General features: G+C 40.6%; 1 long non-coding RNA gene across 1 annotated transcript in view; it reads right to left on the minus strand.

Moving 5' to 3' along the window:
• Positions 1 to 1,236: 1,236 nt before the first annotated feature.
• The window catches only part of LOC128641340 (uncharacterized), a 63,891-nt gene continuing 39,773 nt past the window's right edge, over positions 1,237 to 25,354 (minus strand). Inside the window, exon 3 of the long non-coding RNA XR_008399475.1 lies at positions 1,237 to 2,080. This is a non-coding gene — a long non-coding RNA (uncharacterized LOC128641340). The remainder of the gene's footprint in view (positions 2,081 to 25,354) is intronic.

Here is a 25,354-nt window from a genome sequence, read left to right on the forward strand (position 1 = left end):
TGACGTGTCAGCCTCATCCAGCGCATCATTCACCGAATTCCCTTTCGGATATGACAGATGCTGAATTAGTCTAAACTTCCCCGGTTCCTTCTTGGGCACAATGCCCAATGGGGACACCACCAAATTTTCCAGCGGAGGGGACAAAAAGGGTCCCGCCATTCTACCTAATCTAACCTCCTTATCTATCTTTTCTTGCAAGACTTCCGGAAACTGGTACGCTGATTTTAAATTGCGAACCGCAAATGGGGGGCAAACTAATTTCCTAACTGGTATTCTAAAACCATAAGCTAAACCTGCCTGTAAAAATTCCGCCATCTCCCTATCCGGGTAATCCCTAAGTGCTCCGAAAATTGCCCCAAGTTTCATTGGTGTGTGAGCCCTTTCCTGCAAAACCCTGCTAGTGTGCTGTGAAAGTGCAAGCTCACCGTTTCCAGCTCCTGATACCACTCCGGCTGCCGCCATCCCGGTCTGCGAGGATTCAAATGCACCCACCATAACCAGCTCACCGGCCGCTGGACTGCCTTCTGACGCCCCCATTGCACTCCTATTATTTTCAACCTGTGAAACAGAAAAGACAGAGGGAGCACCACAAACAGAAACAGGTGTCCCAACGGACCCCCCAGCCTCCACCTCAGTAAACCTGGCCCCAACATTTTGATCCCCAACCGTATTCCTAGCTAACAGCCTTTTCCTAAAGCTAGACCTTAAATGCATATGCCCTAGCCTAATGTGTGCGAATCCTCTATTAAGCGTTAACAATGATCCTACTGGCCCTTTAAATGCTCGTTGTCTAGGGGAAACAGGCTTATCTACGCCTGGTAAAGCATTTTTCCTACCTGCGACACCCCCCACAGCTCTTATCAATGTTCCTACTGGCCCTTTAAGTGTTCGTTGCCTAGGGGAAACAGGCTTATCTACGCCTGGTAAAGCATTTTTTCTACCCGCGACACCCCTCACAGCTCTTATCAATGTTCCTACTGGCCCTGTAAGTGTTCGTTGCCTATGGGGAACAGCCTTATCTACGCCTGTTAAAGTATTTTTTTCACCTGCGACATCCCTCACAGCTCTTACAAATGTTCCTACTGTCCCTTTAAATGGTCGTTGTCTAGGGAAAACAGGCTTATCTACGCCTGGTAAAGCAGTTTTACGGCCTGCGACAGCCTTCACAGCTCTCCCACCCCCTTTATTACCCCGACCCCCCCCCCCCCCCTATCATTAACCAGATTCCTCCCCCCTTCGGGACGGGTAAGAGACCCGTGGGACCCCCTGCTGCTTTGGGGTGCTCCCTTTACCTTAGCAGGTCCTGCTTCTCCTGCGACCGGACCCACGCTAACGCCCGCCTCAGCCGCCGCATCCACATGCTGATTGCTCCATGCCCCTGAAACCAAAATGGCGGCCGGGGCAGAGGTGGGCGGAGCTAAGCCAGGCGCGCACGTGGGACCAGGCACAGGAGAAGGGAGACGCCGGAGGCCATGTGGCTCCATAAACGGAGCACCAGGGCCACCCTCCATGCCATGCGGCCAGAAGATAACCGCAGGTGAAGGGGATCTCACCGGGCTCCGCTGTGAAAAGCGGAGCTCTGGTGATTGCAGCAGCAGATCGTCTGCTGGCTTCCCCCCAGGGTCAGAAGCAAATGATGCCCCCAGCGACTGAGGAGGAAAAAAGCTAGGGGCAGAGAGGGACAGACCGGCCCCAGTAGGGAAAGAAAAGCGGGTGGGAAAATCAAGAGGCTTTAAAGTTAAAGGCAGATAAGGGAAAGAGACCTAAGCAGAAGTGACAAGACTAGGAAGGGAGACCGGGGCAGAGAAAATAGGACCAGGAGAAGAGCTAGTGACAGGGATAGAGTAAATAGGCAGAAAATCAGCAGCTACAGGAAAGGCCCCAGCAGCAGATGATACTGCAGGGGAAGGGATAGAGACAGATATAGAAGTCAGTGTAGAACTAATAAAGGGGTCACAGACAACCACTGTATCACCAGCTGATGCAACTGCTGTCCCCCTCTTCTTTCCTGATCGATTTTCCTCTTCATCAAACCTCCCTGTAGCCCCAGAAAAACGTTTGGATCTCTCCATGATGTTAGCTGCAAGACAAAAAACAGGTTAGTGATTTACTTTCTGTTTTACTTTCCTTTTATCACTTCTGAATCTCCTCCCCTTATTCCCTCACTGTCAGCAAACTACACTTCCCATTTAACCCTTTCCACTCTTTCCTTCCTTCAGCATAAATTCCCCCTTAATTTGTTTCGTCCCTAAATAGGTCCTACACTTTTCTTGCAAAGGCTAATTAAATACAGAACTCACGTAGCCATACCAGTGGTTTGAGCTTGTGTTTGATTTGCTGCCTAAGTATATTAAAATATATGACTTCATTTAGAATTTTATTTATATTACTTTGGTCTTATGATTTTTTAAGCCCCGCCCACCACATTTAAATTTTTTTGCCGTGGGGGGGGGGTCCCTCTTTTGAATTTTGAAATGTTGGGAGGTATGGTTTATGTGCGTGTGTATGTCTTTGCGTCTGTGTGAGCATAAGTGTGCTTTTGTCTGGATGTGTGTGCATGTGTCTACATGCATGAGTGTGTTTGTGTGTGCATGTATGTGAGTACATTGTGTGTGCACGCGCATGAGTGTATGTGTTTATTTGTGTGCATGTGTGTGTACATGTATGTGCGTGTGTATATGTGCGTATATGTTTGTATGTTTATGTATTTGTGAGTGTGTTTATGTGTATGCGTGTGGGCGTGTGTATGTGTATATGTGTGTGTGTGTATGTGCGTAAATGTCTGTAATTATATTTGTGTGTATGTCCGTGTGTGTGTATGTATGAATATATGTGTGTGTAATGTATGTATATATGTATGTGTATACAGTTTATATGTGTAATGTATGTATATATGTATGTGTATACAGTATATATGTGTGTGTATGTATGTATGTATGTGTATACAGTATATATGTGTGTGTGTGTATATATATATATGTATGTGTATACAGTTTATATGTGTGTGTATGTATATATGTATGTGTATACAGTTAATATGTGTGTATATATATATGTATGTGTATACAGTTTATATGTGTGTGTATGTATATATGTATGTGTATACAGTTTATATGTGTGTGTATGTATGTATATATGTGTGTGTATGTATATATGTATGTGTATGCAGTTTATATGTGTGTGTATGTATATATGTATGTGTATACAGTTTATATGTGTGTGTATGTATATATGTATGTATATATGTATGTGTATGTATGTATGTATGTGTATACAGTTTATATGTGTGTGTATGTATAAGTGTTTATTATTTTTCAGGATATAATTGTGTTCCTGAATACCATATTGTCCCAAGTAAACACCCAACACCTGCACATAGAAAGTTTTGTTTGTAAATATATGCATATATCTTTTAAAATAAAATTAAAAAAAGACATTAATTCTCCCCTAATTCTGATAAACCAAACATTGCTTAGTATTTTTTTAAAGTTCTGACACTGGGGCCAAATTAGGCTCACCGGAAACAGCAGTTATGAGACCGCTGTTCCATAACTTGTCTGCCTGCTCTGAGGCTGCGGACATCAATCCGTACGATCCTATTTGATTGGGCTGATTAACACCCCCTGCTAGTGGCCGATAGGCCGCAAATCTGCAGAGGGCGGCATTGCACAAGCATTTCACAAGAACTGCTTGTGCAATGATAAAGATCGCCCCTGGACACGGGCAAAGCTCAGAGGGAAGGGGCCTTTGACCCCTGGAGGAAGTGAGACCCGATTGGTGGGGAGGTGTGTTGCTGGGCGTAGTCTGAGGGTAGGAAAAGGCAACAGCTAAGCAGGAAGACGACCACACAGTTTTCAGTGAATTTGACAGTGACTGGTTCGCCCACCCTCCCTCCCTGGTCTGGAAAGTTAAGATTTTCTCTTATTGTCGCTGGATACGCTTAGAGCGGGGGGGTGCTAATCCGCCTCCCTCTTGCACAGAGTAATTATAACCATTTGGTTAATATTAAAGGGCCTCCCCGTGGGGTGGGAGAGCAGTTTGGTAGCTCTGGGGACATGGGGTTCCTTAGAGCAAAAGACTGGTTAAGAAGGGAATGTACGGACAGAGCACGTTGCCTTTGCTGTGTCCAGAAAAAGAATATATATATATATGGTATATATATTATATGTTGGTTACAGCCATCTTGTTTTAAATGAAAGAAAATAAGTTTTGGGGTGAGTTTGGACTAGCACCACGGGTTTGGTTGGGTATGTTAATTTTATGTTAATGTATTGAGAGATTATTTATACATGGTTATGTTTTAAATCAATTGTCTTTAATAAACAAGCTGCGGCCTAATTTTATACCAAAAAATGGTGTTGTGTCTTTAATGGGTATTGTTAAGGAAGGTGGGTTTTGTAAATAGGGTGTGTATGGATCGTATGATTGATTGTGTTTGTTGGGCCTAGTGGTCTTGACGTAGGGTTGCCACCCGTCCCTTAAAATACAGAACACTTATAAGTTACACATGCTGCAGGGTGTGCAGGGAGGAATATGTATAGTGCCTATGAATAGTGCTGTCCATAAACACAATACATGTTCCTTCCTGCACACCCTGCAGAATGTGTAACTTATAAGTGTCCAGGAAAACATGGCTGAGGTGGCAACCCTATCTTGACGACTCATGGGGTCAATGCCGACAGCATATGCTGTCGCCATTTATCGATGTGCGGCGGACATGATACTCTACATCGTATCATGTCCGCTCACACTTTCATAAATCGGCCCCACTGAATGAAGTTTTCTGTGATATTACAGCTACTCTGCTAGGTAGAAGGGGCATATGCAGCCCAAAAAAATGTTGTTGCGTTTTGTGGATCTAAAGAAAGGAGTACAACGGCCTCCGACAAATATTAAAGGCATATTCACTTGGAAACCGAAGAGCAGGTAAAGAGAGCATGGAACAGATATTGGGGAGCAGACAGTGTATTTTAAGAGAACACATTTGTTTATCAATGAATGATCCCACTGCAGCACATTAACCTTTAGTTTTAGTTTTTTTGAATGTACATGAAACTATACATAAAAAGAAGGTTTTTAAAGGGTGTATTGCTGGACTGCTTTGAATTCACAAATCATTTTAAGATTTTACAATTTTTACAAACTTTTTCCATTTATGTATATAGTGCTTAATGATGTATTTGTAAAATATAAATATAATAATGCTAAAAATATAATCTGCTGCTGAAAAATTACCATAGGCAGGCTAGAGAGGTTTATTTTAAGTTGATCAGAAATCAATTTCAGCTGTTGGTCCAATAATTAATGCATAATAAAAAGACAATGCAAATGTCAAATAAATTTTTATTTTTATTGCTAATGCACCACTTGACAGCCATCAGCCAATCAGGTTATGGATACATGTATCGCCTGTGAATCTTGCACATGCTCAGTAGGACCTGGTACCTTAAAAAAGTGTGAATTTAAAAAGATTTAGCACATTTAGATAATGGAAGTATATTGGAAAGTTGTTTAACATGATTTGCTTTATCTGAATCATGAAAGTCTAATTTTGACTTTACTGTCCCTTTAAGTAAATGTAGAGGAATACATTTTAATCATATTTAGTTGTTCTTTTGTGTCATTTCTTAAGGTGAACCTACAGTTTGGCTTTAAAAGTCTATCAAATAACACAAATATGTGTACAGAGTAGAATGTGTTTGGTTGGAAACAGAACAATACATATTACTTATGTAATATATTTTAAATTAGGGATTTTGGTTTACCAATTTGAATAAATCTGTGCTGTTTATGCAATCGTGTAATTAAACTCTTATGCAGTCAGGATTAACCTGGATGATGTAATCATGACTGATTCTGCTGATGAATTAATAAAAGATTTAGCAAAATACTTAAAGGGATATGAAAGTAAAAATTAAAGTTGCATGATTCAGGTAGAGCATGTCATTTTCAGACACTTTTGATAATAGACGTAAATTGGAAAGTTGTTTGAAACTGATTGCTCTTTCTGAGTCATGAAAGAAAGATTTTAGGTTTTATGTCCCTTTAAAAACCAAATACCAGTAGTGAATTGCAAGACCCACACTGAAGCCTGGAAGCAGTAAACTCATTCTGAAATGTTCCCATTAAAAAGTTGTCAGTTGTTGCACCTCAGAAGTAAGGTCAGAAATATCCTGTGCCATCTAGCTTTACTGTGGATTATCCTAAAACTCTTAACCCCCTAGTAATCGATAGAGAAGGGATATAATTAGGATGAAGGGATGAAGGAACATTTGTTTCGGATTAACACAAAAACAGAAAGAGGGGGAGAGAATAAAGGAGACTAATTATACACAAAAACATCTACAAAGATAGGACAAATAAAATGTTTAAAAAGCCTAAATAGTACAGAGAAAATGTAGAACAAGGAGTTCCATAATCTTTCATAAATTGCATTTATAGAAACACACACAAGCACGCATGCACGCATGCACATTGGTAATTCAGCAGGACATAAGAGACAATTTGTTGATATCTTAAAAGGACAGTAAACAACTTCTACATTCAAGACATTTTGTTATGTTGCTATAAAATAATGTCAGTCTAGTCTAAACATTTTAAAAACAAATTAACATCTTGTTTGCTGCAATTGTTTGTCTGTTGCCAAACTCATCGTGTATCTTATATGGAGGAACCAATGAGGGCTTTAGTCTGCAGACAACAAGGTTAGTCATAATTATTAAGTTAGTTTAGAGTGAATTGTTTTTAATTTGTTATCCGTTTAAGCCAATTAGGTACATGTATGTAACAGGGTTAGCCTTGAGAAGTCAGGAGGGTGCTTTTTCGGTTCTGAGAATTAGAAAAGCCACAATTATTAGGGCTACATTACAAGAAAGGGGCAACATAAATAATTAGTGTATTCTGCATAGTTGTTTTTGTTAGCATAACTAAACATGTTATTTTAATTAAAATATCAAGGTATTTACTGTCCCTTTAAAAGGAAATCTAATGGAGTTAATTATTTGTATGTCATTTGTATGTCATTTTTGCATTGCTCTTGCAAAGTGAATAAAAGACCATTATAAACAAGTACATGCTCTCATTAGTAAGAGCATATAATTGTACCACTATCAGCCCTGTATATCTATGTATTTACCCCCCTCCCCCTACAAATGGAGTTAAATGCCTAGGTAAAGTACTTCTTGGGAACTGCAGAGAACTGCTGGTCTAGAGTGAAAACTTCTGCTGAGCCAATCATCAGCGATAGTTGCACAGCTGGGCAGAGGCTGTCAATTTAAAAATATATAGAACATATTCTGCTATGTGAAGAACATTGGAATGTGAAATATTTACAGTAAATACAGTATAACACTTTATTAAATATGAATATTGCATAAATATGTTTTCAGCTACTTAACTGCAAAGGGCTCCAATGCACTGGAAAGATTATATGGGGTAGATTTATGAAGAGACGGGCAGACATGATTCGCTGTAGAAAATTCTGTCCGCTCTACCTCTACACTGTCGGCATTTTTCATTGCACAAGCGTTTCTGGTGAAATGCTTGTGCAATGCTGCCTCCTGCTCACTCGTGGCCAATCGGCCACTAGCAGGGACCGTCAATCATCCCCATTTTTGGTGGAGGAGAAGTTAAGGAGCAGTGGTCTTACGACCTCTGCTTCTTTAGTTCCGTTTCTGGCAGACCTGAAACGATAGGGCTTCGATGCAGTATCCGATGCTTAATAAATCGACCCCTATATATGTCTATATATGTATGTATATAAATATATGTGTATATATGTATGTGTTTATTTTTGTATATATGTCTGTAAATACATATATACACATATACATTAAAAAAAAAATAGATATAGATATATACATACATAGACATATTAAGACATGTACAGTGTATGTATCTCTATGTCTAAGCCCTTTGCCCACTTGTTTTTTAATAACACCAGAGCCCCCAAATCTTTGAGCAATTATAACTTTTTGTGCAATTTTTTTTTTTTTAAATAAAGTTACCAGATAGTGTTATTATGAGTATAACTGCACTTTTAAATGCATTTTTGATGTGTTTTGTGACACTTTTTGTTTTACCAAACAGTTAACCAGTGCTCTGAGGTTGCGGTAATCATTCTAGCATAAATCGTGATTGCGCTCTCAAGTTCACATTTCAGTTTGTAACACGAACGCTCCTTTTGACGCACGCGATAAAGACAATATCGCTTGCACGTAACTGTTAGCGTGCCATTCGTAATCTGGCCTTAAGTGGGTGTTTAGGGTTCTTTCTTAGGTAGGCGGGCCACAAGAACTCTCTTAAAAATCAGTTTATAATGCTGTGGGGGCTCCGCTGCACATTCTGTCAATCTTGTTTAACTTAAGCAGACTAGTAAACCAATTTGCCATTATATTGTTGTGTTGTTATGTGAAATAAACGTGACATTGCATAGTCTTTCCTTCCATACATGGGGGCCTATCTATCAAGTTCCGTATGGAGCTTGATGCCCCGTGTTTCTGGCGAGCCTGCAGGCTCGCCTGAAACAGCAGTTATGAAGCAGCGGTCACAAAGACCACTGCTCCATAACCTGTCCGCCTGCTTTGAGTAGGCGGACAGATATCGCCACAATACGAGTATGATCGGGTTGATTGACACCCCCTGCTGATTGGCCGCGAGTCTGCAGGGGGCGGCGTTGCAATGCTGAATGCGGCGAGCGTATTGCTCGCCGTATTCAGCGAGGTCTGGCGGACCGGATCAGCAGTGTCGGATCAGGTCCGCCAGACCTTGATAACTAGAGGCCATGGTCGCTTGTGTTTATTTTTTAAGGGTTCCTCTAAGTAAATGCACTGTTAACTCCCAACTGGGATCTTTAATCCCTTATGCTACCTAGTCCTGTATTGTAGCAACTCAGCATCACTTGCTTCCTATCTCACTAACTTGATCTCTCACCAGAACTCTAGCGCTTTTGTTCTCTCTTTTGTTGACTTGCTGACTATAGAGTTTGGAATCTGTCCAGCTGTTCCTTACCCTTTGCCAATCTAACCTGTAAACTTGTTTTTAACTTGTGCCCTGTACACTTCAGGAATTATGGTTGCCACACCTGCCCAGAACCCTGGCAGTGAACCTGATACTTTATCTGTACAACATGCTGATAACAGTTTTATCTGTCCTTTTAGCAGACAAATAAGTGGTGTGAACAATGAAAGTTCTTCAGGAACAAGTGACATAATCAACATTCAGAAGAATTCTTTAACCCCTCAAACAAAAATGTAATTTCTAATATGGAGTTCTTTTGATTGATTTTACCTGCCTATTTGGGAATGATGTTTTGATTATAGGTTATTTAAATTAATGTATACTTTATGCATATATCATATTTAGGGGTCGATTTATCAAAGGCTTTGCCAGCCTTCACCCCCCTATGACTGCAGGTTCTCACAAGAGAAGCTGCAGTCCGTATTTATGAAGCAGTTGTGCCACTTTTTGCCTTGTGTAACAGTTAAACAGAGCTCTGAAGTTGCGCTAACCTGAAGCATGTTTTTTGTGCAATATTATTTTTAATAATTTTTATCAGACAGTGTTATTATGAGTGTAACTGTACGTTGTAATGTATTTTGATGTGTTTTGTGTAACTTTTTTGTAACAGTTAACCAGAGCTCTGGCATAAATTGCGATTTCGCTCAAGCAATCTTATTTACGTTCAACTTGTAATACAAGCAGCCAACCCGACACGTGCAAACACCCGCGATAAACGGCACTCGTTATCTGGCCCCAAATCTGGTAGGTACCCAGTTTGTTCTATACTTATGCCAGAAATGCAATTAAAGCCGTGTACTACATCTCACACTCAAGTACAATAAAGTATGCATAGTAGCAAAATAACATGAGGCAGCTATATAACACACCTACCAACATTTGTGGCTGGTTATCATGGACTCAGGAGGTTGATGGGGGCCTGTCACCATTTTGTGGGTAGAGATGTGTTGGGCGGGGTGGGATCATGGGTGGTTAGTGGGCTGGATTGTGGGTGTGTCTTGTTGATCAGTAGGTGTGCCTGAGCAGTTTGTGGGCGTGTCTGGATGTTCAGTGGGTGTGGCTAAGGGAAAATTCTGCAAATAGGGAAGTATGGCTGTCTCAGAGGGACAGACGGACAGAGCTCAGAATTCTGGACTGTCCCTCTTAAATAAGGACAGTTGGGAGGCCTCTGTTTTGTATTTCAGTATATATGTGTGTATGAGCACATGTTTATGTGTGTGAGCATGTATATTTGTGTGCATAAGCATGTATGTGACAGAATGTATGTGTGTTCATGATATTGTGTATGCTTGTGCCTGAGTGTGTGTGTTCATGTACAAAGGTATGTACATTAAAGAGATATGAAACCCCACATTTTTCTTTCATGATTCAGATAGAGTATACCATTTTAAACAACTTTCCAATTTACTTTGAAGGAGCAGCAATGTCCTACTGGGAGCTATCTGAATACATTGGTAAGCCAATGGCAAGAGGCATATATGTACAGCCACTTTTCAGCAGCTTGCTTTCAGATCCTGAGCTTACCTGAGTATTCTTTTCAACAAAGGATAGCAAAGGAACAAAGCAAATTAGATAACAGAAGTACATTGGAAAGGTGTTTAAAATTATATGGTCTATCTGAATCATGAAAGAAAAAAATTGAGATTTCATGTCTCTTTAGGTTTGTTTCATGCACATTGGAGGCACTAGGGTTATTGTTCCAGGGTTAAATGTAAGAGGATCCTAGGTGCCCCACTCAAAATGTCAACAACTGCCACTGATTATTAGTAACTAAGAAGCAGTCCAGTTTGCCCATGACTAATAGAGCAAGCTGTCCTTTTTTATGCTTATCTATACAATTAAACACAGTTCTCACTGCCACACAGTGGGCTTATTCAATCACAATCATGTTTGTTTCTTGAAAATGAGTTAAAGGGGGATTCCCTTTACAGGCTTTAAACCAAGCAGCCAATAGCAGTGTTACTAAAGAGGAGGAGGGGTAGTGGCTGATGGGAAAACAGCAGGATACTAAGAAAAGACACAGAGAGAGTAGGAGATGACTGAGGAATATGCCATGTATTTGTAGGAACGACGCAAACAAACCGGGTAAACCCTGACTGGTTCTGACTAGTTTGTGGAGACCGTGTTTGTGCCGATGTGGCAATCTGCTCTCAATTTCTGCTTAACAGATTATTTTGGGAATAGGGAAAAAATCTGCCCCCCTCCATATGTCAGGAAAGGCAAAGAAAATTCTCTTTTTGCACTATACCTGCTCTGGCTTTCAGACTCCCTGATGTACAAACCGCTATCAGTGAACTGTTCTGCTGGGGACTCTTTGCCCTGTACCCCTTAATATGTTTCTATTTAGCATTCTTTCTTAGAACATTACACTTTATTGCTGTGTACAATTCTTTGGCTTCTGTTAGTAACTGATATAAAACAAACATCTGACAAAAATCTGTTTAACATAATAGTGACATAAAAAACAGTCCTGCTAGAATGTATCCTGCGAGTTTTGACGCTGCTACGTTGTAACATTTAAACATGTTTGTATGTACCTCTATGTTAAAGTCCTTTGCAGATTTTTTTTATACCTCATATATTTGAGCCCCTATAACTTTTTAATGCAAATTTAAAAAAAAAATATTATCGCTGCGGAATCTGTTGGCGCTCTACAAATAACCGATAATAATAATAATGTTATCAGACAGTGTTATTATTAGTGGAACTGTAGTGTTAAATGTTTTTTTGCTCAAACCCAAAGCATTTTAAATGAAATGATTTTACTTTCAACTCGTAATACACGCGATACTTCCGACACGCGCAAAAAGACACACTTTACCCCTTATCGATATGAGTGCATCAATCATAATCTAGTCCAAGACCAGAGCAGGCGCTCCCCTAGGCAAACAAGTATTTAAAGGGACAGTCAAGTCCAAAAAAAACTTTCATGATTTAAATAAGGAATGTAATTTTAAACAACTTTCCAATTTACTTGTATTATCAATTTTGCTTTGTTCTCATTGTATTAACATAGTAACATAGTAGATGAGGTTGAAAAAAGACCGAAGTCCATCGAGTTCAACCTATACAAATCTAAAATATATACAAAAAGCTCCAGTTAAGCTTAAATAATCCCACTAAAAGGTGACTCATTTAATACTAGCAATCATATCCATGAATTTTGTATATAGACCGAAATGTATCCAAACAATTTTGAAATGTATCTAGGGTATTGGCATTCACTACCTCCTTTGGTAATGAGTTCCACAATTTTATTGCTCTTACAGTGAAAAAACGTTTCCGTTGCAGGAGATTAAATCTCCTTTCCTCCAACCTTAAATTGTGACCTCTTGTCACAAACAATTTTCTTGGAATAAACAGAGCTTCTGCCATCTCTGTATATGGGCCTTGAATATATTTATATAAAGTAATCATGTCACCTCTTAAGCGTCTTTTTTCTAAAGAAAACAGACCCAGTTTGGCTAGCCTCTCCTCATAGGTTAAATTCTCCAATCCCCTTATTAGCTTTGTGGCCCTTCTCTGAACTTTTTTTGCGATTGGTCCCCAGAACTGCACTCCATACTCAATGTGAGGTCTTTACCAGGGCTTTATATAGTGACAGAATTATGCTTTCCTCCCTTGAGTCAATGGGGCATATGTTTCAAGCTCCGAATGGAGCTTGATGCCCCGTGTTTCTGGTGAGTCATCAGACTCGCCATAAACAGCATTTATGAAGCAGCGGTTACAAAGACCTGCTCTGAGCAGGCGGACACACGTCGCCGGAAATCGAGTACGATCGGGTTGATTGACACCCCCCTGCTGGCGGCCGATTAGCCGTGAGTCTGCAGGGGGCGGCGTTGCACCAGAAGCTCTTGTGAGCTGCTGGTGCAATGCTGAATATGGCAAGCGTATTGCTCGCTGTATTCAGCGAGGTCTGGCGGACCTGATCCGCAGTGTTGGATCAGGTCCACCAGACCTTGATAACTATGGACCATAGCCTCTTTTACATGCTAGTATCTTATTAGCCTTTGAAGCTGCTGCCCTGCATTGTGCACCCATCTTTAGCTTGTTATCTATTACTACCCCCAATTCCCTTTCCTCCTGTGTTTGGCTAAGTCTTGTCCCATTTAAATAATACGTTGCCCACTTATTTTTAACTCCAAAATTTAGAACCTTGCATTTTCCCATATCAAATCTAATTTTGCATTTACCTGCCCATACTTCTAATTTTTTCAGGTAATGACCTTACTTAACTTAGTATCATCTGCAAAAATAGAGATGTCACTATTTAATCCTAGCTCCAAGTCATTTATAAAAATATTAAAAGGAATAGGGCCCAGCACTGATTCCTGGGGTACTTCACTAATAACCTTTGTCCAATCTGAGTATGATCCATTTACTACTACTCGTTGCTCCCTATCTTTTATCCAGTTATTTATCCATAAACTAACATTTTCAGCTATTCCCAGTCCCTTAATTTTGTGCATTAATCTCTGATGTTGCACTTTATCAAACACCTTTGCAAAATCTAAGTATATCACATCAACTGATTCCCCTTTATCTATATTTTTACTTACTTCCTCATAGAATCTAATTAGATTAGTTTGACATGATCTGTTTCTCATAAAACCATGCTGATTAGAACTCATAATCTTGTTTACACGAATATGCTCATCAATATAATCCCTTTAAATATCTTCCCCACTATTGATGTCAGACTAACTGGTCTATAGCTTCCTGGATCATCCCTACTTCCCTTTTTGAAGAGTGGCACCACATCAGCTTTACGGCAATCCTTGGGTACCATGCCTGAGGATTATGAGTCTTGAAAAATTAAGAGTAGAGGTTTGTCTATAACATTGCTAAATTCCCTTAACACCCTTGGGTGTATTCCATCTGGGCCTAGAGTTTTATTTACCCTATTCTTAGTTGAAAGCTAATTCTAGGAGGTTCATATGCTAATTTCTTAGACATTGAAGACTGCCTCTAATCTAAATGCATTTTGACCACTAAAGGGCATTAGTTCATGTGTTTCATATAGATAACATTAAGCTCATGCACGTGAAGATACCCTGGAGCCAGCACTGATTGGCTAAAGTGCATGTCTGTTAAAAGAACTAAAATAAGGGGGCAGTTTGCAGAGGCTTAGATATAAGGTAATCACAGAGGTAAAACGTGTATTTCTATAACAGTGTTGGTTATGCAAAACTGGGGAATGGGTAATAAAGGGATTATCTTTCTTTTTAAACAACAAATAATCTGTTGTTGACTGTCCCTTTAAGTAGAAAGGGCTCCAAAGTCTGTATACATACGTATATATGTGTATACATGTGAATATATGTGTTTATATGTGTATATGTGTATATACACATACATATACATATTTAGACATGTATATGTATGTTTGTATGTATGTATATATCCATTATAGCCCTTTCCATTCAAATCTCTTGTCATATACCATATACCTTTTAAACCTTATAAATATTTTTTCTTAATATTTATATGAAAACATTTTATCATATAGTGTATACATAAGTGTAACTGTTTAGTTTAATGTTTTTATGTTGTGTTCGGTGCAACTTTTTATTTAGCCCTAATTTACACCTAGATTTAAAGTTTTGCGTTCGTGTTTTAACGCTGAAAAAATTGTCACTTCAGCGTTAAAACAGTACTGTAGCCATTACAAGTCTTGTCGGTATAGCTGTACCGCAAGCCTTTTAGCCTGTAACGCAACGTCAGTCCGCCACACGTAAAAATTACGTTTTTTCATGGGACTTCCATAGCGCAGCCATTACAAGTTTTGCGGTGAGGCTAAAAAGCTTTGCGTTCCAGCCTTTACCGACAAGATCGGTTTCGCAATCTGAGAGCAGTAGTTATGAGTTTTACGCTACAAAACTGTTACACAATACTCATAACTAAACTGTCACAAAATACACTAAACACCCATAAACTACCTATTAACCCCTAAACCGAGACACACCCACATTGCAAATGCTATATTAAAGTTATTAACCCCTAATCTGCCGCCCCCGACATCGCCGCCATTAATAAAATTTATTAACCCCTATTCCGCCGCTCCCCGACATCGCCGCCACTATACTAAAGTTATTAACCCCTATTCCCCCGCACCCCAACATTGCCCACAATATAATAAATCTATTAACCCCTATTCTGCCGCTCCCTGACATTCGCCGCCACTATAATAAAGCTATTAACCCCTAAACCACAAGCCCCCCACAACAAAATATACTAAATTAAACTATTAACCCCTAAACCGAAAGCCCCCCACATCACAATAAACTAATTCCAAAAAGTAAAAAATACTAAATTACAAAAAATAACAAACACTAATCATCATCATCATCTATCACGGGACCGGCATCTTCTTCATCCCTGCGGAGGCGGAGCGGCGATGCACGGAGGCAGACGTCCAGGCAAATGTGCAAGGCGGAGGTCCATCGATCCGACGTGGAGGTCCTCTTCATGCGATCGTTCGCCTCACAGTGAGGATTGAAATGCAAGGTACCCCTGGGGGTACCATTGCATTCCTATTGGCTGAAAAATTTGAATCAGCCAATAGGAATTAGGGCTACTAAAATCCTATTGGCTGTTCAAATCAGCCAACAGGATTTAAGCAACTCTCATTCTATTGGCCAACACGACATGTAAAAAGCTGACAAGAAAATATCCCTTGGACATCTCTATATAAAAAATAAAGAAATTTCTCTTGTTAAGTGTATCCAGTCCACTGATCATCCATTACTTGTGGGATATTCTCCTTCCCAACAGGAAGTTGCAAGAGGATCACCCACAGCAGAGCTGCTATATAGCTCCTCCCCTCACTGCCATATCCAGTCATTCTCTTGCAACTCTCAACTAAGATGGAGGTCGTAAGAGGACTGTGGTGTTTTATACTTAGTTTATTTCTTCAATCAAAAGTTTGTTATTTTTAAATGGTACCGGAGTGTACTGTTTATCTCAGGCAGTATTTAGAAGAAGAATCTGCCTGCGTTTTCTATGATCTTAGCAGAAGTAACTAAGATCCTTTGCTGTTCTCACATATTCTGAGGAGTGAGGTAACTTCAGAGGGGGAATAGCGTGCAGGTTTTCCTGTAATAAGGTATGTGCAGTTAAAATATTTTTCTAGGGATGGAATTTGCTAGAAAATGCTGCTGATACCGAAGTAATGTAAGTAAAGCCTTAAATGCAGTGATAGCGACTGGTATCAGGCTTATTAATAGAGATACATACTCTTATAAAAGTGTATTTTAAAACGTTTGCTGGCATGTTTAATCGTTTTTTTACATATGTTTGGTGATAAAACTTATTGGGGCCTAGTTTTTTCCACATGGCTGGCTTGAATTTTGCCTAGAAACAGTTCCCTGAGGCTTCCCACTGTTGTAATATGAGTGGGAGGGGCCTATTTTAGCGTTTTTTTTTTGCACAGCAAAAATTACAGACACAGACATCCAGCTTCTTCCTGCATGATCCAGGACATCTCTGAAGGGCTCAAAAGGCTTCAAAAGTCGTATTGAGGGAGGTAAAAAGCCACAGTAGAGCTGTGGCAGTTGTTGTGACTGTTTAAAAAACGTTTTTGTCATTTGTTATTCCGTTTTTGGTATTAAGGGGTTAATCATCCATTTGCAAGTGGGTGCAATGCTCTGCTAACTTATTACATACACTGTAAAAATTTCGTTAGTGTAACTACATTTTTTCACTGTTATTTCAAAATTTGGGAAAATTTGTGTTTCTTAAAGGCGCAGTAACGATTTTTATATTGCTTGTAAAATTGTTTTAAAGTGTTTTCCAAGCTTGCTAGTCTCAATGCTAGTCTGTTTAAACATGTCTGACACAGAGGAACCTACTTGTTCATTATGTTTGAAAGCCATAGTGGAGCCCCATAGGAGAATGTGTACTAAATGTATTGATTTCACCTTAAACAGTAAAGATCAGTCTTTATCTATAAAAGAATTATCACCAGAGGGTTCTGTCGAGGGGTTAAGTTATGCCGACTAACTCTCCCCACGTGTCAGACCCTTCGCCTCCCACTCAGGGGACGCACGCTAATATGGCGCCAATTACATCAGGGACGCCCATAGCGATTACCTTGCAGGACATGGCTGCAATCATGAATAATACCCTGTCAGAGGTATTATCTAGATTGCCTGAATTAAGAGGCAAGAGCGATAGCTCTGGGGTTAGGAGAGATACAGAGCGTGCAAATGCTGTTAGAGCCATGTCTGATACTGCGTCACAGTATGCAGAACATGAGGACGGAGAGCTTCAGTCTGTGGGTGACATCTCTGACTCGGGGAAACCTGATTCAGAGATTTCTAATTTTAAATTTAAGCTTGAGAACCTCCGTGTATTGCTTGGGGAGGTATTAGCTGCTCTGAATGACTGTAACACAGTTGCAATTCCAGAGAAATTGTGTAGGCTGGATAGATACTGTGCGGTGCCGGTGTGTATTGACGTTTTTCCTATACCTAAAAGGCTTACAGAAATTATTAGCAAGGAGTGGGATAGACCCGGTGTGCCCTTTTCCCCACCTCCTATATTTAGAAAAATGTTTCCAATAGACGCCACTACACGGGACTTATGGCAGACGGTCCCTAAGGTGGAGGGAGCAGTTTCTACTTTAGCAAAGCGTACCACTATCCCGGTTGAGGACAGTTGTGCTTTTTCAGATCCAATGGATAAAAAATTGGAGGGTTACCTTAAGAAAATGTTTATTCAACAAGGTTTTATTTTACAGCCCCTTGCATGCATTGCGCCTGTCACTGCTGCGGCGGCATTCTGGTTTGAGGCCCTGGAAGAGGCCATCCAGACAGCTCCATTGAATGAAATTTTTGACAAGCTTAGAACGCTTAAGCTAGCTAACTCATTTGTTTCTGATGCCATTGTTCATTTGACTAAACTAACGGCTAAGAATTCTGGATTCGCCATCCAGGCGCGTAGGGCGCTATGGCTTAAATCCTGGTCAGCTGACGTGACTTCAAAGTCTAAATTACTCAACATTCATTTCAAGGGGCAGACCTTATTCGGGCCTGGCTTGAAGGAAATTATTGCTGACATTACTGGAGGCAAAGGTCATACCCTTCCTCAGGACAGGGCCAAATCAAAGGCCAAACAGTCTAATTTTCGTGCCTTTCAAAATTTCAAGGCAGGACCAGCATCAACTTCCTCCGCTTCAAAACAAGAGGGAACTGTTGCTCATTCCAGACAGGCCTGGAAACCTAACCAGTCCTGGAACAAGGGCAAGCAGGCCAGAAAGCCTGCTGCTGCCCCAAGACAGCATGAAGGAACGGCCCCCTATCCGGAAACGGATCTAGTGGGGGGCAGACTTTCTCTCTTCGCCCAGGCATGGGCAAGAGATGTTCAGGATCCCTGGGCGTTGGAGATCATATCTCAGGGATATCTTCTGGACTTCAAAGCTTCTCCTCCACAAGGGAGATTTCATCTTTCAAGGTTATCAGCAAACCAGATAAAGAAAGAGGCATTCCTAAGCTGTGTGCAAGACCTCCTATTAATGGGAGTGATCCATCCAGTTCCACGGACGGAACAAGGACAGGGATTTTATTCAAATCTGTTTGTGGTTCCCAAGAAAGAGGGAACCTTCAGACCAATCTTGGATCTAAAGATCTTAAACAAATTCCTCAGAGTTCCATCATTCAAAATGGAAACTATTCGGACCATCCTACCCATGATCCAAGAGGGTCAGTACATGACCACAGTGGACTTAAAGGATGCCTACCTTCACATACCGATTCACAAAGATCATCATCGGTTCCTAAGGTTTGCCTTTCTAGACAGGCATTACTAATTTGTAGCTCTTCCCTTCGGGTTGGCCACTGCCCCGAGAATTTTTACAAAGGTTCTGGGCTCATTTCTGGCGGTTCTAAGACCGCGAGGCATAGCGGTGGCTCCGTATCTAGACGACATCCTGATACAGGCGTTAAGCTTTCAAATTGCCAAGTCTCATACAGAGATAGTTCTGGCATTTCTGAGGTCGCATGGGTGGAAAGTGAACGTGGAAAAGAGTTCTCTATCACCACTCACAAGAGTCTCCTTCCTAGGGACTCTTATAGATTCTGTAGAGATGAAAATTTACCTGACGGAGTCCAGGTTATCAAAACTTCTAAATGCTTGCCGTGTCGTTCATTCCATTCCACGCCCGTCAGTGGCTCAGTGCATGGAAGTAATCGGCTTAATGGTAGCGGCAATGGACATAGTGCCATTTGCGCGCCTGCCTCTCAGACCGCTGCAATTATGCATGCTAAGTCAGTGGAATGGGGATTACTCAGATTTGTCCCCTCTACTAAATCTGGATCAAGAGACCAGAGATTCTCTTCTCTGGTGGCTTTCTCGGGTCCATCTGTCCAAGGGTATAACCTTTCGCAGGCCAGATTGGACGATTGTAACAACAGATGCCAGCCTTCTAGGTTGGGGCACAGTCTGGAACTCCCTGAAGGCTCAGGGATCGTGGACTCAGGAGGAGAAACTCCTCCCAATAAATATTCTGGAGTTAAGAGCAATATTCAATGCTCTTCTAGCTTGGCCTCAGTTAGCAACACTGAGGTTCATCAGATTTCAGTCGGACAACATCACGACTGTGGCTTTCATCAACCATCAAGGGGGAACCAGGAGTTCCCTAGCGATGTTAGAAGTCTCAAAGATAATTCGCTGGGCAGAGTCTCACTCTTGCAACCTGTCAGCGATCCACATCCCAGGCGTAGAGAACTGGGAGGCGGATTTTCTAAGTCGTCAGACTTTTCATCCGGGGGAGTGGGAACTCCATCCGGAGGTGTTTGCTCAACTGGTCCATCATTGGGGCAAATCAGAACTGGATCTCATGGTGTCTCGCCAGAACGCCAAGCTTCCTTGTTACGGATCCAGGTCCAGGGACCCGGGAGCAACGCTGATAGATGCTCTAGCAGCTCCTTCAACCTGGCCTATGTGTTTCCACCGTTTCCTCTGCTCCCTCGACTGATTGCCAAAATCAAACAGGAGAGAGCATCTGTGATTCTGATAGCGCCTGCGTGGCCACGCAGGACCTGGTATGCAGACCTAGTGGACATGTCATCTCTTCCACCATGGACTCTGCCTCTGAGGCAGGACCTTCTAATACAAGGTCCTTTCAATCATCCAAATCTAATTTCTCTGAGACTGACTGCATGGAGATTGAACGCTTGATTCTATCAAGGCGTGGCTTCTCCGAGTCAGTCATTGATACCTTAATACAGGCTCGGAAGCCTGTCACCAGGAAAATCTACCATAAGATATGGCGTAAATATCTTTATTGGTGTGAATCCAAGAGTTACTCATGGAGTAAGGTTAGGATTCCTAGGATATTGTCCTTTCTCCAAGAGGGTTTGGACAAAGGCTTATCAGCTAGTTCTTTAAAAGGACAGATCTCTGTTCTGTCTATTCTTTTGCACAAGCGTCTGGCAGAGGTTCCAGACGTCCAGGCATTTTGTCAGGCTTTGGTTAGGATTAAGCCTGTGTTTCAAACTGTTGCTCCCCCGTGGAGCTTAAACTTGGTTCTTAAAGTTCTTCAGGGAGTTCCGTTTGAACCCCTTCATTCCATTGATATTAAACTTTTATCTTGGAAAGTTCTGTTTTTGATGGCTATTTCCTCGGCTCGAAGAGTCTCTGAGTTATATGCCTTACATTGTGATTCTCCTTATCTGATTTTTCATTCAGACAAGGTAGTTCTGCGTACCAAACCTGGGTTTTTACCTAAGGTGGTTTCTAACAGGAATATCAATCAAGAGATTGTTGTTCCATCATTGTGTCCTAATCCTTCTTCAAAGAAGGAAAGTCTTTTGCATAATCTGGACGTAGTCCGTGCCTTGAAGTTTTACTTACAGGCTACTAAAGATTTTCGTCAAACATCTGCCCTGTTTGTCGTTTACTCTGGACAGAGGAGAGGTCAAAAAGCTTCGGCAACCTCTCTCTCCTTTTGGCTTCGGAGCATAATACACTTAGCCTATGAGACTGCTGGACAGCAGCCCCCTGAAAGGATTACAGCTCATTCTACTAGAGCTGTGGCTTCCACCTGGGCCTTGAAAAATGAGGCCTCTGTTGAACAGATTTGCAAGGCTGCGACTTGGTCTTCGCTTCACACCTTTTCAAAATTTTACAAATTTGACACTTTTGCTTCTTCTGAGGCTGTTTTTGGGAGAAAGGTTCTACAGGCAGTGGTTCCTTCCGTTTAAGTTCCTGCCTTGTCCCTCCCATCATCCGTGTACTTTAGCTTTGGTATTGGTATCCCACAAGTAATGGATGATCAGTGGACTGGATACACTTAACAAGAGAAAACATAATTTATGCTTACCTGATAAATTTATTTCTCTTGTAGTGTATCCAGTCCACGGCCCCGCCCTGTCCTTTTAAGGCAGGTCTAAATTTTAATTAAACTACAGTCACCACTGCACCCTATGGTTTCTCCTTTCTCGTCTTGTTTCGGTCGAATGACTGGATATGGCAGTGAGGGGAGGAGCTATATAGCAGCTCTGCTGTGGGTGATCCTCTTGCAACTTCCTGTTGGGAAGGAGAATATCCCACAAGTAATGGATGATCCGTGGACTTGATACACTACAAGAGAAATAAATTTATCAGGTAAGCATAAATTATGTTTTTACCTCAAAATGTCTTCATCTCACAATAGTAAGTGCTCTGTTAACGATTATACTTCAGCTGCTGTCCAGCTGCAGTTAAATAAAAACAAAACAATAGCCAATCAGCATTAGCAGTGCTGAGTTAATGCTTTGCTTTACTGTGATCTCATGAGATTTCACTGAAATCTCACAAGTTTCATAGTAAACTTCCTTAAGGGGAAAAAGGAATCCCTGGTTTATCCCATTCCTGAGTTATGATATCTGCCATAAGGTCTGGAACTGGAAACACCTCCACAGACAAAGGTACATCATATACCCTATTAAGTTTACTAGACCTCTTTGGATTCTCCACTGAGTCGGATTCTTCCAAAGTAGCAAGAACCTCCTTCAAAAGTACTCGAAGGTGTTCTAACTTAAATCTGAAATTAATCTCCTCTGAATCTACAGAATTGGTCACTACAGTATCAGAATCTGACAATTCTCCCTCAGACATTAAGGAGTCATACTCATCAGGGATGGTCACCAAGCAAGCCTTGTGAGCATGCATAGTGCATTTCTTCAAGGCCACTCCTGATGAGGGTTTGGGGGGGCTGTGGCCACAGAAAGGTGACAGAGGAATGCTTCTAATGAGGCTGTGGGGGGCCTGTTGTGAAAGAAAAATGGTAAGGAAGGGGGTGTGGGAGGGGCTGTTCTTTAAAAATTTCCGGGGCCGTTCTGATTTCCCAGTCTGGCACTGCGGAAGGCATATTGACATCATAATATAAGGTGTTATTTATGTTGAGCAATAACATGCTAAACTAAAACAGTTTGATTCCATAGAGCAGGTTGCACGACTGACAGGTTGTGTACACTAATTTGCATATCTGATTACATGACAAAAAGTGTTAACGCAAAATTAATAGGAAATAATTTATAGTCTGTAACAAACGCCTAGATTTAGAGTTCGGCGGCCAAAGGGGTGCGTTAGCTACGCGTGCTTTTTCCCCCCGCACCTTTTAAACAACGCTGGTATTCAGAGTTCTCAGAAGGGCTGCATTAGGCTCCAAAAAGGGAGCGTACAGGCATATTTACCGCCACTGCAACTCTCAATACCAGCGGTGCTTACGGACGCGGCCAGCTTCAAAAACGTGCTTGTGCACGATTCCCCCATAGGAAACAATGGGGCAGTTTGAGCTGAAAAAAACATAACACCTGCAAAAAAGCAGCGTTCAGTTCCTAACGCAGCCCCATTGTTTCCTATGGGGAAACACTTCCTAAGTCTGCACCTAACACCCTAACATGTACCCCGAGTCTAAACACCCCTAGCCTTACACTTATTAACCCCTAATCTGCCGCCCCCGCTATCGCTGGCCCCTGCATATTATTTTTAACCCATAATCTGCCGCTCCGTATACCACCGCAACCTACGTTATCCCTATGTACCCCTAATCTGCTGCCCCTAACCCCGCCGACCCCTATATTATATTTATTAACCCCTAATCTGCCGCCCCCAACGTCGCCGCCACCTACCTACAATTATTAACCCCTAATCTGCCGACCGGACCTCACCGCTACTATAATAAATGTATTAAACCCTAATCCGCCTCACTCCCGCCTCAAAAACCCTATAATAAATAGTATTAACAGCTAATCTGCCCTCCCTAAAATCACCGACACCTAACTTCAAGTATTAACCCCTAATCTGCCGACCGGACCTCGCCGCTACTCTAATAAATGTATTAACCCCTAAAGCTAAGTCTAACCCTAACACCCCCCTAAATTAAATATAATTTAAATCTAACAAAATAAAATAAATCTTATTAAATAAATTATTCCTATTTAAATCTAAATACTTACCTGTAAAATAAACCCTAATATAGCTACAATATAAATAATAATTATATTGTAGCTATTTTAGGATTAATATTTATTTTACAGGCAACTTTGTATTTATTTTAACCAGGTACAATAGCTATTAAATAGTTACAATTAAACCTAACACTAGCTGTTTTCTTTGGGGCATGCCCGGCAAAAGGCCCTTTTAAGGGCTGGTAAGGTAAAAGAGCTGTTAAATTTTTATTTTAGAATAGGGTAGGGCATTTTTTTATTTTTGGGGGGCTTTGTTGTTTTTTTAGGGGGCTTAGAGTAGGTGTAATTAGTTTAAAATTCTTGTAATCTTTTTTTCTTTTTTGTAATTTAGTGTTTGTTTTTGTAATTTAGTGTTTGTTTTTTTTTGTAATTTAGTTTAGTTGATTTAATTGCAGATAATTGTAGATAGTTTATTTAATTAATTTATTGATAGTGTAGTGTTAGTTAATTGTAACTTAGGTTAGGATTTATTTTACAGGTAATTTTGTAATTATTTTAACTAGGTAACTATTAAATAGTTAATAACTATTTAATAGCTATTGTACCTGGTTAAAATAAATACAAAGTTGCCTGTAAAATAAATATTAATCCTAAAATAGCTACAATATAATTATTATTTATATTGTAGCTATATTAGGGTTTATTTTACAGGTAAGTATTTAGATTTTAATAGGAATAATTTATTTAATAAGATTTATTTTATTTCGTTAGATTTAAATTATATTTAACTTATGGGGGTGTTAGGGTTAGGGTTAGACTTAGCTTTAGGGGTTAATACATTCATTAGAGTAGCGGTGAGGTCCGGTCGGCAGATTAGGGGTTAATAATAATAATCCCATTCCTGAGTTATGATATCTGCCATAAGGTCTGGAACTGGAAACACCTCCACAGACAAAGGTACATCATATACCCTATTAAATTTACTAGACCTCTTTGGATTCTCCACTGAGTCGGATTCTTCCAAAGTAGCAAGAACCTCCTTTAAAAGTACTCGAAGGTGTTCTAACTTAAATCTGAAATTAATCTCCTCTGAATCTACAGAATTGGTCACTACAGTATCAGAATCTGACAATTCTCCCTCAGACATTAAGGAGTCATACTCATCAGGGATGGTCACCAAGCAAGCCTTGTGAGCATGCATAGTGCATTTCTTCAAGGCCACTCCTGACGAGGGTTTGGGGGGCTGTGGACGCATAAAGGTGACAGAGGAATGCTTCTAATGAGGCTGTGGGGGGGCTGTTGTGAAAGAAAAATGGTAAAGAAGGGGGTGAAGGCGTGGCTGGGGGGGCTGTTCTTTAAAAATTTCCAGGGTCGTTCTGATTTCCCAGTCTGGCACTGCGGAAGGCATATTGACCTCATAATATAAGGTGTTATTTATGTTGAGCAATAACATGCTAAACTAAAACAGTTTGATTCCATAGAGCAGGTTGCACGACTGACAGGTTGGGTACACTAATTTGCATATCTGATTACATGACAAAAAGTGTTAACGCAAAATGAATAGGGAATAATTTATAGTCTGTAACAATGTTATTAACTTTTCACACAACCCAGAAGAATATCCCACACCCTTGTAACCTAAATCCTTTGTTTATTATAACTTTGAAATCATTAGTCAGCAAACTGTATCAAATAAATATTAAATAGACACTTTCATTTTCGAATGTTCATAGTTATATAGACTATCCACATGCAAAATTTTGAATGTAACATTCAATTTAACAAATATTATTCAGAAGTTCAATAGTGCATGTGGTAGGGAATTTAGTAAACTGATACATAATAGATACAAATATATTGATTCTAATTTTTCTATTTCTGTTTTCAAAGTTGCATAACTTGAATATCACATTTAAAGTGAATGTCAATTTAGATGAATCGGT

This window comes from Bombina bombina, chromosome 10 (assembly GCF_027579735.1).
Source record: "Bombina bombina isolate aBomBom1 chromosome 10, aBomBom1.pri, whole genome shotgun sequence".
In the NCBI taxonomy this organism is placed as follows: Eukaryota; Metazoa; Chordata; class Amphibia; order Anura; family Bombinatoridae; genus Bombina; species Bombina bombina.